Source organism: Colossoma macropomum, unplaced genomic scaffold (genome assembly GCF_904425465.1).
Source record: "Colossoma macropomum unplaced genomic scaffold, Colossoma_macropomum, whole genome shotgun sequence".
NCBI classification, from domain to species: Eukaryota; Metazoa; Chordata; class Actinopteri; order Characiformes; family Serrasalmidae; genus Colossoma; species Colossoma macropomum.
The window spans coordinates 30,813,228-30,827,372 of NW_023494809.1; positions in this window are offsets into that span (position 1 = coordinate 30,813,228).

Consider the following 14,145-nt stretch of genomic DNA (forward strand, 5'->3'; position numbering starts at 1 on the left):
GCGCAGACGCGGCCCGCCTGTCAGGAGGCTGTCAGCTGGTCGAGCTGCAGCGAAAGAATCGGTTCTTTTTTAATCAGAACCGATTGAACCGATTCATACGGGCTGTGTTTACATGCACAGATCTTTTGCCAATCTGATTGAACACATTCCGGTTATAGACGAGGACTGAGGTATTTATATGCACAGTTTACTCAACAGTCTGATAAAAAAAGAGCTCAGTTTACATGCACGCTACAAGTAATCCGAAAAACCATGCGCATGCGCAGAACACCGCTTAGTGTAGCCGTTACCATGACAACCAGCATCACGTGAGTCTAGTCAGCGCGAGACGGCTTGTTAGTGAGTTTTCAATTGAGTTTTAATTACTTCAAAATAATGACGCACTTCACATCTCCACTCTTAAAAAGATGGTGCGTCAGGGGTTCTTTAGCAAAGAAAATGGTTCTATATAGAACCATTAACACTCAAAGAACCTTTTGCATGATGAAAGGGGTTCTTTGCATGATGAAATGGTTCAGATTGATGGAGTATGTGCTGTAAATGGTTCTATATGGAACCTTTTTTAAAAAAAATGTTCTATATAGCGCCCAAAAGGGGTTCTTCTGTTGTCAAGCTGTGCTAACGGTGTGACATCTTAGAGGGTTCAAATTTAAAACATTCATTTTTACTCCAGTATATGTGAATGAGATCATTAACTGATTCATCTTGATTCAACTGATTCATATGAATCAATGCCATTGATTCATAATTGTTTTCCACATAATTTAATTACTAAACTACATAAACAGCAGTCCTGAATAAGTAGGTGTATAAAATGCTTTTGTGAAAGAAATAATAAACAAATACAACAATGAATCAGTAAGGATAAAATCTGTGCCTTTAAGACTGATATATGTAAATGAGCTCTGTTCTGATTGGCTGTGCCTCATTCAATAACCAGTCTGAGGCAAAACACTCCTTATAGCTTCAGCGTGAATGGGCGGGGCTAAACTGCTGTAGGCCTCACAGGTGGATGTAGTGTTGGTTTTTATGACATTACAGCAAAAATTAATTTAAAACCTGAGTTTAGTTTCCATATGTGGACTGTATGTAATGAATACAGTGCATTTTGAAATTTTAACAGTGCTAACATACTGCAATATTTTCAAAAAAGCAATAAAAGTGAGGTTTTCCAATATAAAAGCCCTTTTTTAGATAAAAACAGTGCAATAGTTTAACTATGTATTTGCCAATAGAGTTTGTTTGAATAATCAATCTTTCTTTGAATGATGGGATCCTATAAAATGCTTAACAATGGCCAATTGAAGTGATTATTATTGTGTAGTTTGAAGGAATGGTGAATTGCTACCTGTCTTACAGGGTCTCGTCATTTGCTCTGCATGCGCTCCTGTGCTCTTATACTCGATTAATTCTCGGTAACTGAATCACTCGTCAGTCACGGCCGTTTGATTCAGTCTGTCGAACCAGCTCGAATGATCTGTTTCAATGAATCAAACGTCCAGTTCACAAACACAGAAGAGAAAGAGGAAGCTGCAGTCCACAAAGAGAAAATGTGACGAAGAGGTAGCTGTTAAAGGGAAATACAGAGAGATTCAGAGTGGTTTGGTGTGAAATGGTTCAGATGTCTTCACAGTGGTGGTGATAGGAACCAGGGGTCGCCATGACTACAACACAGATATAGACATTTTATTTACTATCCAGAACCACCAGTGAACCTACACGAGTCTTCTGAGTCTATATGGAATGTTGATGATGGAAAATAATGGAAAATCTGGAATAATAAGTTTTCTTTGGGGACTATTTTGCCTCACAGCGCCCTGCATGTATCCCTCCACCATGAATGGAGTTTAAGTTCTCTAAACTATCATAAAACAGTGTCTCAGTCATCAGGCAGTGAATTCATAACCATTTCATGTAGGAACTTTCTGTGAGGGAGCTTTTAGAGGTGGACGTCTGGTTCCCCATCACCACCACTGTGAACAGTTCTGACTCGGTAAGTTTATCTAGAACAGAGCGTTTCACACCAAACCACTCTGAACCACTCTGATTACATCTTAACCACTTAATTATGTAGGATTTTTGAATAATGGGTGGAGTTCCCATTATGTTCAGATATGTTTTGTCAAAATAGTTGATTATATTGACTAGATTAACTATGTAACTGTCAATAGAGTTTGTTTGAATACTCCATCTTTCTTTGCATGATGGAGTCCTGTAAAATGCTTAACAATTGATCCAGATAGCACCTCGCAGACAAGCTAGAACCAACCTGCTTCTCCTCACACGCTCTGCACTGCAGTCACCATCATGGCCAGTCGAGCCTTTTTCACGCTTTCGGTTTGCATGTTCAGCAGTTGTAAAACAGCCATAGTGGTCATTACTTCAGTGAAAAGGAGCCTCAGGGAATGAGAAAAAAGGAAGGGCCAGTCTCAGAAGGAGACGCAGCAAAAAGAGAACGATATTTATTTTTTGTAGATTCACGAAATTCCACAATTCCAAATTCCACATTCGTTTTCTAAGAAAATTTTACAAAGGATCTTAAGACAAACACCAAGAATGGACCTCATTCACCAACAACCTCCTAAGTGTTTTCTTAAAGTTGTTCTTCAGGAAGGTCCTGAGAAAACGGCAGTTTACTGAGATTAATAACTGATCATCACATTGATTTATCAGTCTACTCAGGCTTTAGCAGAGCTCAGTAACACTGAGATTAATAACTGATCACATTGATTTATCAGTCTACTCAGGCTTTAGCAGAGCTCAGTAACACTGAGATTAATAACTGATCATCACATTGATTTATCAGTCTACTCAGGCTTTAGCAGAGCTCAGTAACACTGAGATTAATAACTGATCATCACATTGATTTATCAGTCTACTCAGGCTTTAGCAGAGCTCAGTAACGCTGAGATTAATAACTGATCACATTGATTTATCAGTCTACTCAGGCTTTAGCAGAGCTCAGTAACGCTGAGATTAATAACTGATCACATTGATTTATCAGTCTACTCAGGCTTTAGCAGAGCTCAGTAACGCTGAGATTAATAACTGATCACATTGATTTATCAGTCTACTCAGGCTTTAGCAGAGCTCAGTAACGCTGAGATTAATAACTGATCACATTGATTTATCAGTCTACTCAGGCTATAAGGTTGTATGTAGAACCTTTTGTAAAGGGTTCTATATAGCATTAAAACCGGTTCTATCGTTACAATGTCAAGCTTGTAACCATAGAAAACCCCTTTTTAGTGCTGTATAGAACCATATACAGCACATTCTCCATCAGTCTTGAAGAACCATTTCACCGTGCCAAGAATTCTTTATGAGATATGGTTCTATTTAGAACCATTTTCTTACTAAAGAACCCTTGAAGAACCATCTTTTTCAAAGTGACCCTAAACGGTACAACAGTGTGAGATATGAGATGTGAATATGGTCTCAGAACATAATTTATCTTTATCATACTTTATTTTCTAAGACTTACATGCAAAACGTCTGGGTTCTTTATTGTGGAGAGGATCCACGACTGTGTTGACCTACACATGTGGTTCTTCAAGAGAACCATGAACACTTAAAGAACCCTTTGCTTGATTAAAGAGAATGTCTTGTATTTGGTTCTATATAGAACCTTTTTAAGGTGTTCTACATAGCACCCAAAAGGGTTGTTCTATTGTTACAAGCTTGACATCGTAAAAGTTGAAGAACACTTTTGGATGCTATATAGAACCCTTTTTTGTTTAAACAACCCTCAAAGAACCATCCTTTTTAAGAGTGTACGGTCTTAGCAAAAAGGGTCATTTGGCTTGTAACAACAGTGGAACCCTTTATGGTGTTATACAGAACCCTTTTCAAAAAGGGTCTATGTAGAACCATCTACAGCACATTCTCTATCAGTCTGAAGAACCCTGTCATGATGTAAAGAACCCTTTAATCGTACAAAGGTTTATTTAAGAGTTCATGGTTTTATATAGAACCATTTTCTTTATTAAAGAACCCTTTGAAGAACCATCTTTTTAGGAGTGTCCTGTGAGGTGGGTCAGTGTTCTCGGCCTGCGCGTGTCTTATTTGGTGTGTCCTTTAAAAACTACAGTTTCTGTTTCACTGATTGTGCAACTTCTTTCTTTTCAGGTCACTTGGGTCACTTTTTCCGCAGCTGACTGCGCACAAACGTTTACGCTGTGTGACTGCCCCCCAGTGGCCAAATATAGATCTAGTATTTTTGCTTATAAATCACTATCTGGCCTAATGCCAGCTTATATCTCATCTGTGATCTCTGCGAATAACGGTGAGGGTAGTTATCAGACTCGGTCCAGTGGCTGGATCACCTGTCAGGTACTGAGAGTTTTTACTGAACTGGGAAAATCTGTGTTTATCTGCAGTGCAGCAGTGAATTCAGTACAGGAGCCTCTAAAACTCACTCAGTCATTTAACCTTATAATCTCTGACCACCTTCAGACAGACTGGAACTGTTTTAGCTGAGTTTAATTTCTTCTCCTCTCATTTTCATTTAACTTTATAATTATTTTCTTTTCCACTGTTTTTTATTTGATCTTATTTTATTTTGTACTCTTAAAAAAGATGGCTCTTCAAGGGTTCTTTAGTAAAGACACTGGTTCTAACACTTAAAACCCTTTGCATGCTTAAATGGTTCTCCAAACTGATGGAGGATGTGCTTTAGATGGTTCTATATAGCACCTTTTTTGGAAAGGGTTCTTAAGAGCATCAAAAAAGGTTCTTCCATTGTTACGATGTCAAGGTTGTAACAGTAAAAGAACCCTTTTTGGTGCTATACAGAACCATTTTCAAGGGTTTTCATTTCATTTAAGGGTATTCATAACCATTTCATGTAGGAACTTTCTGTGAGGGAGCTTTTAGAGGTGGACGTCTGGTTCCTATCACCACCACTGTGAACAGTTCTGACTCTGTAAGTTTCTCTAGAAGAGAGCGTTTCACACCAAACCTCTCTGAACCACTCTGATTAATAATAATAATAATAATAATAATATTTACAAAAATAAATATAATAAATTTCATTTATATAGCCCACTATTCATAACAACGTTAACTCAAAGTGCTTTATAGATAATAAACAAAACAAAATTCACAAGAACACGTCTAAAGAGAAGAGTCTTAAGATTCTTCTTAGAAGATTCAGAGCTTCTAGAACAAAGCAAAATGAATTCATATTAAAAACAGGTCTAGAAAGAGAAGTCCTAAGGTTCTTCTTAAGAAAAGAGACCCAGAATTACTTAGAACAAAACAAAAATTAATTTTAAAACACGTCTAAAAAGAAAAGCCTTAAGATTCTTTTTAAAAAGAGATAAAGATCCAGGATTTCTTAGAGACTCTGGAAGCTCATTCTGTCATTGTGGACCCAGTACACTAAAAGCACGCTCACCCGCAGAACTTAGAACGTGGGAGCTACCAGCAGATTTGAGGATCCAGACCAAAGTAAAACTGTAGCAGAGTCTGAGGAAGTAAAAGACCCTGCAAATATACTGGAGCTCATGTATGTAAACACTTATAAACCAGAAGTACAATTTTGAAATGAATTCTCTCTCTGATGGGTCTCCAGTGCAAAGACTCTGAACTAGAGTGATGGTTAAAATACACGCAGTGCAGTTCTGAACGTACCGTAGTGTCTGTATACTCTAATTTGTATATCCAGCCAACAGAGGGCACTATACTCTCAGAAATAAAGGTACTGAACTGTCTCTGGGGCAGTGCCCCTCTTGTCACTGGGGTGGTTCCCTCAAGGCTCCATCTCAGTACCTTTAGTCAGGGAACATAACTGAACCATAATCCACTGAAATGATATGTTCTAAGCTGTACTGACTCCACACACCCCGTCTCGTCTCCAGGCTTTTATTTTACTGTTCTGTTTTAAAACATTCGGTTATGAAAAGGTACAAATACGAACTTTTCACCTGGAGAAACTTATTTAAGGTTCACAATCAGACCTTAGAAACCACTGTTGGAGCTTTGATGGGAACATTTACACTGTTTGAACCTTGATGAACCAAAAATGTACCAGAACAGAACCTTTATTACTAACAGTGGACAGAGATCATGAGGTCACAAACGCATGAATCAGAATTTGTTCACATCCTAACCATTTAATTATGCAGGAATTTTGAAAGCTTGGTGGAATTTTCCTTCAGTACAGACACTCTGAGGCTGTATGCCTCTAAATAGACCACAGAGACAGTAAGAACAGTCTGAGAGGGGATTCCCTCAGTGCATCGACCACAGAAACTCCTACTGAGGCCTAATGTACTCACACGATCTTAGTAAGAGATCACAGAGCAAACTACTGAGCTGGGATCTGAGATAATCAGGAAGAACGATGAAAAATCTGTAGGTATTATGGAAAACTGCCCTCAGTTTGTGAAATAAAGGAGTTTAAAATAATGTGTAAACATGATTAAAGTTTCAATACAGTCTGTATGGAAACTGTGCTGCAAAAACAGCCTGTTTAGAATTCACAGTTTCTATGATGTCACAACAACACATTTACACACATCCTGTGTAAAAAATGGGCCGAGCCCAAAATATAACAGTGTTTACTGAGGGTTCTGGCTGGTCAGAGTCCAGATTTAAACCCTATAGTGAATATTTGGTCACACATTAAACACAAACCAGCTCAGCAGTGTTTTCCAGCTGTGTGAAGCCGTCAGTGCTGAGTCGATCAATACTGACTCTTCTTTCTATGAAAGACTGTCTGAACATTCACACACTAAACTACAACACTGAAAGACATCAAAGGGAAAAGCTCTCCATATTAACTTACTTTATCTATTTGTTTCATGTTTAATTTATTGTTAAGACCATTAAAGGCTTAATGTTTTAAAGGGGAACTCCACCAAAACTTCTGCATTCAGAGTGGTTTGGTGTGAAACGGTTCAGATGTCTTTACAGTGGTGGTGATAGGAACCAGGGGTCGCCATGACTACAACACAAATATAGACAATTTATTTACTATCCAGAACCACCAGTGAACCTACACGAGTCTTCTGAGTTTATATGGATTGTTGATGATGGAAAATAGTGGAAAATCTGAAATAATACGTTTTCTTTGGGGACTATTTTGCCTCACAGCGCCCTGCATGTATCCCTCCACCATGAATGGAGTTTAAGATCTCTAAACTATCATAAAACAGTGTCTCAGTCATCAGGCAGTGAATTCATAACCATTTCATGTAGGAACTTTCTGTGAGGGAGCTTTTAGCTGTAGATGTTCTGTCCGTACAGACTGACCTCTCTGCTGTACTAAAGCAGTTGAGCTCTCAATTACATTTCACCACTGAGCGCCTGGTTATCTTACACCACTTAACAGCTGTGGGTCAATCAAATTAATCAGCTTAATCAAAATGAAGATGTTGTGTGGGCGTAGAAGAGCAAACAGGATGTAGAGATGGATAGATGGACAGGAGGACAGTTTTGGATGCATGATAACAGAAAATAGTCATAAATCTAAAAATAATATTTTTTATGGGGACTATTTTGCCTTAGAACATCCCTGCTGATCTGTCACTGGGGTGGAACTCTCAAGGGCTCATCTTCAGTACATTTAGTAAAGGAACACAATTGTATTATACTTTAAAAAGATGGTTCTTCAAGAGTTCTTTAGTAAAGAAAATGGTTCTATATACAACCATAAACACTTAAAATACCTTTTCCATGATTAAAGGGTTCTCTGCATCAAGAAAAGTATCTTCAGATTGATGGAAAATGTGTTATAGATGGTTCTATATAGCACTTTTTTGAAAAGCGTTCTAAATAGTGCCAAAAAGCCTGATATTGTTATAATAGAAACACCTAAAGAACGCTTTGCATGGTTCTTTGCATTGTAAAATGGTACTTCAGAATTATGGAGAATGTGCTGAAGGTGGTTATATATAGCACCTTTTTGAAAAGGGTTCTAAATGGCACTAAAAAGGGTTCTCCTATTGTTACATTGTAATAACAAAAGAACCTTTTTTGGTGCTATAAAGAACTGTGGACAACACGTTCTCCATCAATCTGAAGAACCATTTCACCATGCAAAGAACCTTTTGAACATGTAATTTATTTGAGTGTGCATGGTTCTAGAACCATTTTCTTTGCTAAAGAACCCCTGAAGAACCATCTTTTTTCAGAGGACACCAGCTCTACTGCCCTGATCTTTGACCTAAACTGTTGTATTCGTATATGAAGGCTGTTCTGGACTCACCGCGACTGCAGGTAGAGAGGAAACATCTCTGTGGCTCTCGGACATGAAGAAGGGACGTGGAATGGCCCGGCCAGGAAAACGGTCACGTTATGAAGCATCTGATCCAGGGGGCCAAGCATGCGCTGCCCGTTAGCCTAATCGAGTTAGCCGCCGACTACTCCAGAGGAAAAAGGGCTCGGCCCTCACGCTTTTCCTCCAGCAAACAAAACGGACATTGACTGCAAACCTGGCCTCACAGAGAGCGGACAGACGGACAGACACTGGCTTTCATCAACTGTCCGTGAACTCACATGAGGCCAGATCAATGAGGCTTGTATGGACAGAGCAGAACAGCATATATGCTCAACGCATCCCTTTCTAAAGGGCCCATATCATGAGGAACCCAAAGTTTCCTTGCTTTTTTTGAAATATAAGAGTTTGATTTAGTAGTGGAGAACTGGGCACAACCCATTTTGTTTTTTGCGTAATAATTTTAAAAATATTTAAATTGGAATAATCATATTTTATACAACCCCATTTCCAAAAAAGGGATGCTGTGCAAAATGTAAATAAAAACAAAATGATGTGCAAATGATTTAAACCCTATATTTTACTGAAAATAGTACAAAGACAACACATCAAATGATGAAACTGAGAAATGTTATTGTTTTTTAAAAAATATATGCCCATTTTGAATTTCATGCCAACAACATGTTCCAAAAAAGATCCACTCAGACCAGCGCAACACACACTAACACACCACCACCACGTCAGTGTTACTGCAGTGCTGAGAATGATCCACCACCCAAATAGTACCTGCTCTGTGAGGGTCCATGGGGGACCACTGAAGAACAGGGTCAAAGGGGGCTGTTACGCGTAAGCACGTATATTGTTTTTTTGTGTGTGTGTGTTTGAGTTTCTCTCCCTCTCTCTCTTGGTCTCTTCCTTCATAGAGGTACCTGCTCTGGAACCAATCAGAGGCCTGGCTGGTGCAGTTGGGGGGAGGAGCCTATGTTTTAAGAGGCCTTCAAGATGGCCAAAGAGAGAGGACTGATTACATGTGCTGTTTTAGTGTGTGTTTTAATCTCTTGTGTTGGGAGTGCTTTGTTTTAGGTATTTTACCAGAGCTTCTTTTAACTTAGTTTGTAAGATGGTCTTTTATGTTAGAGGAAGTACTTCAGCTGTGGTATTTTACCTGCACGCTTGTAACTTTGTTTTACAAGAGATTGTTTGTTCCACCTGGGGTTTCAAACAGGTAAGAGGGGCGCGCCTATACATTTGCACCACGCAGATGTCTACTCTGTCTAGCTCCCTAGGTCAGAGGGCACCGCCACATGTGCTTTTGGTTACAGACTAGGGAAGTTTAGAGTAGTTAGCTTTGGTTTCCGTTTTATTAGATTAGCTAAATACTTTTGGTTTCAGAGTAGATAAGCGTGGTTCGGTTTTGATATGTTCTTTTCTTTGGTGCCGTCCAGTTTGATTCTTCCAGTGTGGTACTAGGTATCACAGCACTCTGGTTTTATTGACGTTTGTTTTAATAAAAATGGCTTCAAAAGCTCTCTAGTGGTCTGTTCCTCACGCTTCTAATCAATTCTCACCAGCTCAATATTTTAATGCCACATGTCACTGATCCCACACACCCTAGACAAAACATGGGGTCGTAACAGGGCTAACAAAGTATCAGAGAAACAGATGGACTACAGTCTGTAACTGTAGAACTACAAAGTGCACCTATATAGTAAGTGGAGCTGATAAAATGGACAATGAGTGTAGAAACAGGGAGGTGGTCAGAATGTTATGCCTGATTGGTGTATATGAACACTGACTGAGTCTGTGTGTCAAACAATGACTGATTTATTTTTGTCCAGTAAATAAAAACATCAGTAAAACATTGATGAACATTGTTTCTGAATAACTACAGCTTTACCAACTGATAATGTCAATTTCATTAATAAACTTACTTAAAACCAAAATAGTGACATCTGAAAGATCCTAATAAAGCAGAAGAAAGTCTCTGTTTTCAGATGTTTCTCTGTTTCAGTTTAAAATCTGTGTAAACTGGAACAAAAAGACTGAATGTCCTTTATTAGTCTTGTGTACTGAAGGTGTCTGAACTGTAATGCTGTGTAAGAACTAACCCCGCAGTGCGGAGGCTGGACTGAAGCCCAGCTGCACTTGCTGTGAGCTGGTCAGCTGCTTCTAAACGGTGCTGCGCTGTAGGAAACAAGACGGTGAATAAAGTGATATCAGGCTAGATTTTGTGATTCACACAAACAGCTCAGTAACCTAAAAAATAAAAACTAGACAAAAAATGACTTACATGCCCTGAAAACACTCTTTGGCTCAGCTCTCTTTAAAACACTGACCCAGCGCTCTGAATTTTGGTGGAAGCCAGTGATTTTCAGTTTTCTTCATCATTTGAACTCAGCAATAATTTACATGTAATTTACATTGTGTGAACATTTCATGATGAATGGACCAATAGAAATGCTCCAAAACTGCTTCAAATAAAATCTCTTTACATTGACTTACATTGAAAGTAAAGAGCGTTTTTGCCCTCTCCTGTAAAGTTACAGTTTTGGAGACGATATGAGAACTAAGCTGCAAAAACAGCCTGTTTTTGAATTACCTGTGTTTGTGATGTCACAAAAACCATGTATTCACATATTAAGCCTATACAACTATAAGCTCCACCCATTCACATTGACCTTAAAAGGGGTTTTCAGACCCTGACTTGTTTTTACTGAGGTGCAATACAGGACAGCCAATCAGAACTGAGACAATTTACAGGCATCGGTCTTAAAGTCACAGTAAAAAACAGCCTGGGATCAACAGAGGTCAGAAAAAGGTCAAGTACAATGAATTAAAGACTGTTTTTGATACATAAACCCACATAAACATTATACATTAATGCCAGGGAAAAATCCAGGAACTGGGCCTTTTAAAAGGAAAATAGAAACACCAGCAACAAACAACTTGCAGACTTTGTAGCATGTTGCGGTCACTCAGCTCCTTCCGCTGTGCTCTGAGAACTCACCGTTTTAGCCGATATGTAGGTTAACACCTTTCTGCACTCATTCACACTCATTGCTCATCTGCTGCTGCACAGTTTGTGTTGGTCATCCTCTAGTCCTTCATCAGTGGTCACAGGACGCTGTTGGCTGGATATTTTTGGTTGGTGGACTATTCTCAGTCCAGCAGTGACACTAAGGTGTTCAAAAACTACTGCAGCACTGCTGTGTCTGATCCACTCAGACCAGCACAACACACACTAACATGCCACCACCACGTCAGTGTTACTGCAGTGCTGAGAATGATCCACCGCACAAATAGTACCTGCTCTGTGAGGGTCCATGGGGGTCCTGACCACTGAAGAACAGGGTAAAAGGGGGCTAACAAAGTATCAGAGAAACAGATGGACTACAGTCTGTAGCTGTAGAACTACAAAGTGCACCTATATAGTAAGTGGAGCTGATAAAATGGACAATGAGCGTAGAAACAAGGAGGTGGTCAGAATGTTATGCCTGATTGGTGTATATGAACACTGACTGAGTCTGTGTGTCAAATAATGACTGATTTATTTTTGTCCAGTAAATAAAAACATCAGTAAAACATTGATGAACATTGTTTCTGAATAACTACAGCTTTACCAGCTGATAATGTCAATTTCATTAATAAACTTACTTAAAACCAAAATAGTGACATCTGAAAGATCCTAATAAAGCAGAAGAAAGTCTCTGTTTTCAGATGTTTCTCTGTTTCAGTTTAAAATCTGTGTAAACTGGAAAAAAAGACTGAATGTCCTTTATTAGTCTTGTGTACTGAAGGTGTCTGAACTGTAATGCTGTGTAAGAACTAACCCCGCAGTGCGGAGGCTGGACTGAAGCCCAGCTGCACTTGCTGTGAGCTTGTCCGCTGCTTCTAAACGGTGCTGCGCTCTAGGAAACAAGACGGTGAATAAAGTGATATCAGGCTAGATTTTGTGATTCACACAAACAGCTCAGTAACCTAAAAAATAAAAACTAGACAAAAAATGACTTACATGCCCTGAAAACACTCTTTGGCTCAGCTCTCTTTAAAACACTGACCCAGCGCTCTGAATTTTGGTGGGAGCCAGTGATTTTCAGTTTTCTTCATCATTTGAACTCAGCAATAATTTACATGTAATTTACATTGTGTGAACATTTCATGATGAATGGACCAATAGAAATGCTCCAAAACTGCTTCAAATAAAATCTCTTTACATTGACTTACATTGAAAGTAAAGAGCGTTTTTGCCCTCTCCTGTAAAGTTACAGTTTTGGAGACGATATGAGAACTAAGCTGCAAAAACAGCCTGTTTTTGAATTACCTGTGTTTGTGATGTCACAAAAACCATGTATTCACATATTAAGCCTATACAGCTATAAGCTCCACCCATTCACATTGACCTTAAAAGGGGTTTTCAGACCCTGACTTGTTTTTACTGAGGTGCAATACAGGACAGCCAATCAGAACTGAGACAATTTACAGGCATCGGTCTTAAAGTCACAGTAAAAAACAGCCTGGGATCAACAGAGGTCGGAAAAAGGTCAAGTACAATGAATTAAAGACTGTTTTTGATACATAAACCCACATAAACATTATACATTAATGCCAGGGAAAAATCCAGGAACTGGGCCTTTTAAAAGGAAAATAGAAACACCAGCAACAAACAACTTGCAGACTTTGTAGCATGTTGCGGTCACTCAGCTCCTTCCGCTGTGCTCTGAGAACTCACCGTTTTAGCCGATATGTAGGTTAACACCTTTCTGCACTCATTCACACTCATTGCTCATCTGCTGCTGCACAGTTTGTGTTGGTCATCCTCTAGTCCTGCATCAGTGGTCACAGGACGCTGCCCATAGGACACTGTTGGCTGGATATTTTTGGTTGGTGGACTATTCTCAGTCCGGCAGTGACACTGATGTGTTTAAAAACTCCAGCAGCACTGCTGTGTCTGATCCACTCAGACCAGCACAACACACACTAACACACCACCACCACCATGTGATTTTTCATACTCGTTCACAGTCGAAGTTGGACTTCCGACTGTTTAGATAAAAAACAAAAAAAATTGTAAGACAATAATAATAATGATAAGATAATAAAATGTTAAATGATAATAAAATGACAAAAATAAATGAAATGATACTAATAAAAAAAATAAGAATAAAAATAATAAATCAACCAAGAAAACTACTAAAAGACAAATTAAATCAACAAAAACAAAATACACAAAAATACAAAATAAAAAAGAATGGTTGAGTAACGCCAGGGACAACCATTTAATTTTGAATTTTATTAATTATATTATTGAAATATATTTTATTTGAATAAAATTATTTAAACATGAATACAATTCATTTTATTATCTCGATTTTAAAAAGGAGAGGAGGTAGGGTTGCACATAAAGGGGCCGAGCTATTTTTCAAAAATTTTGCGTAATTAAGTGGTTAAGATGTAATCAGAGTGGTTCAGAGTGGTTTGGTGTGAAATGCTCTGTTCTAGATAATCTTACCGAGTCAGAACTGTTCACAGTGGTGGTGATAGGAACCAGACATCCACCTCTAAAAGCTCCCTCACAGAAAGTTACTACATGAAATGGTTATGAATTCACTGCCTGATGACTGAGACACTGTTTTATGATAGTTTAGAGAACTTAAACTCCATTCATGGTGGAGGGATACATGCAGGGCGCTGTGAGGCAAAATAGTCCCCAAAGAAAACTTATTATTTCAGATTCTCCATTATTTTCCATCATCAACATTCCATATAAACTCAGAAGACTCGTGTAGGTTCACTGGTGGTTCTGGATAGTAAATAAAATGCCTATATTTGTGTTGTAGTCATGGCGACCCCTGGTTCCTATCACCACCACTGTAAAGACATCTGAACCATTTCACACCAAACCACTCTGAATCTCTCTGATTACA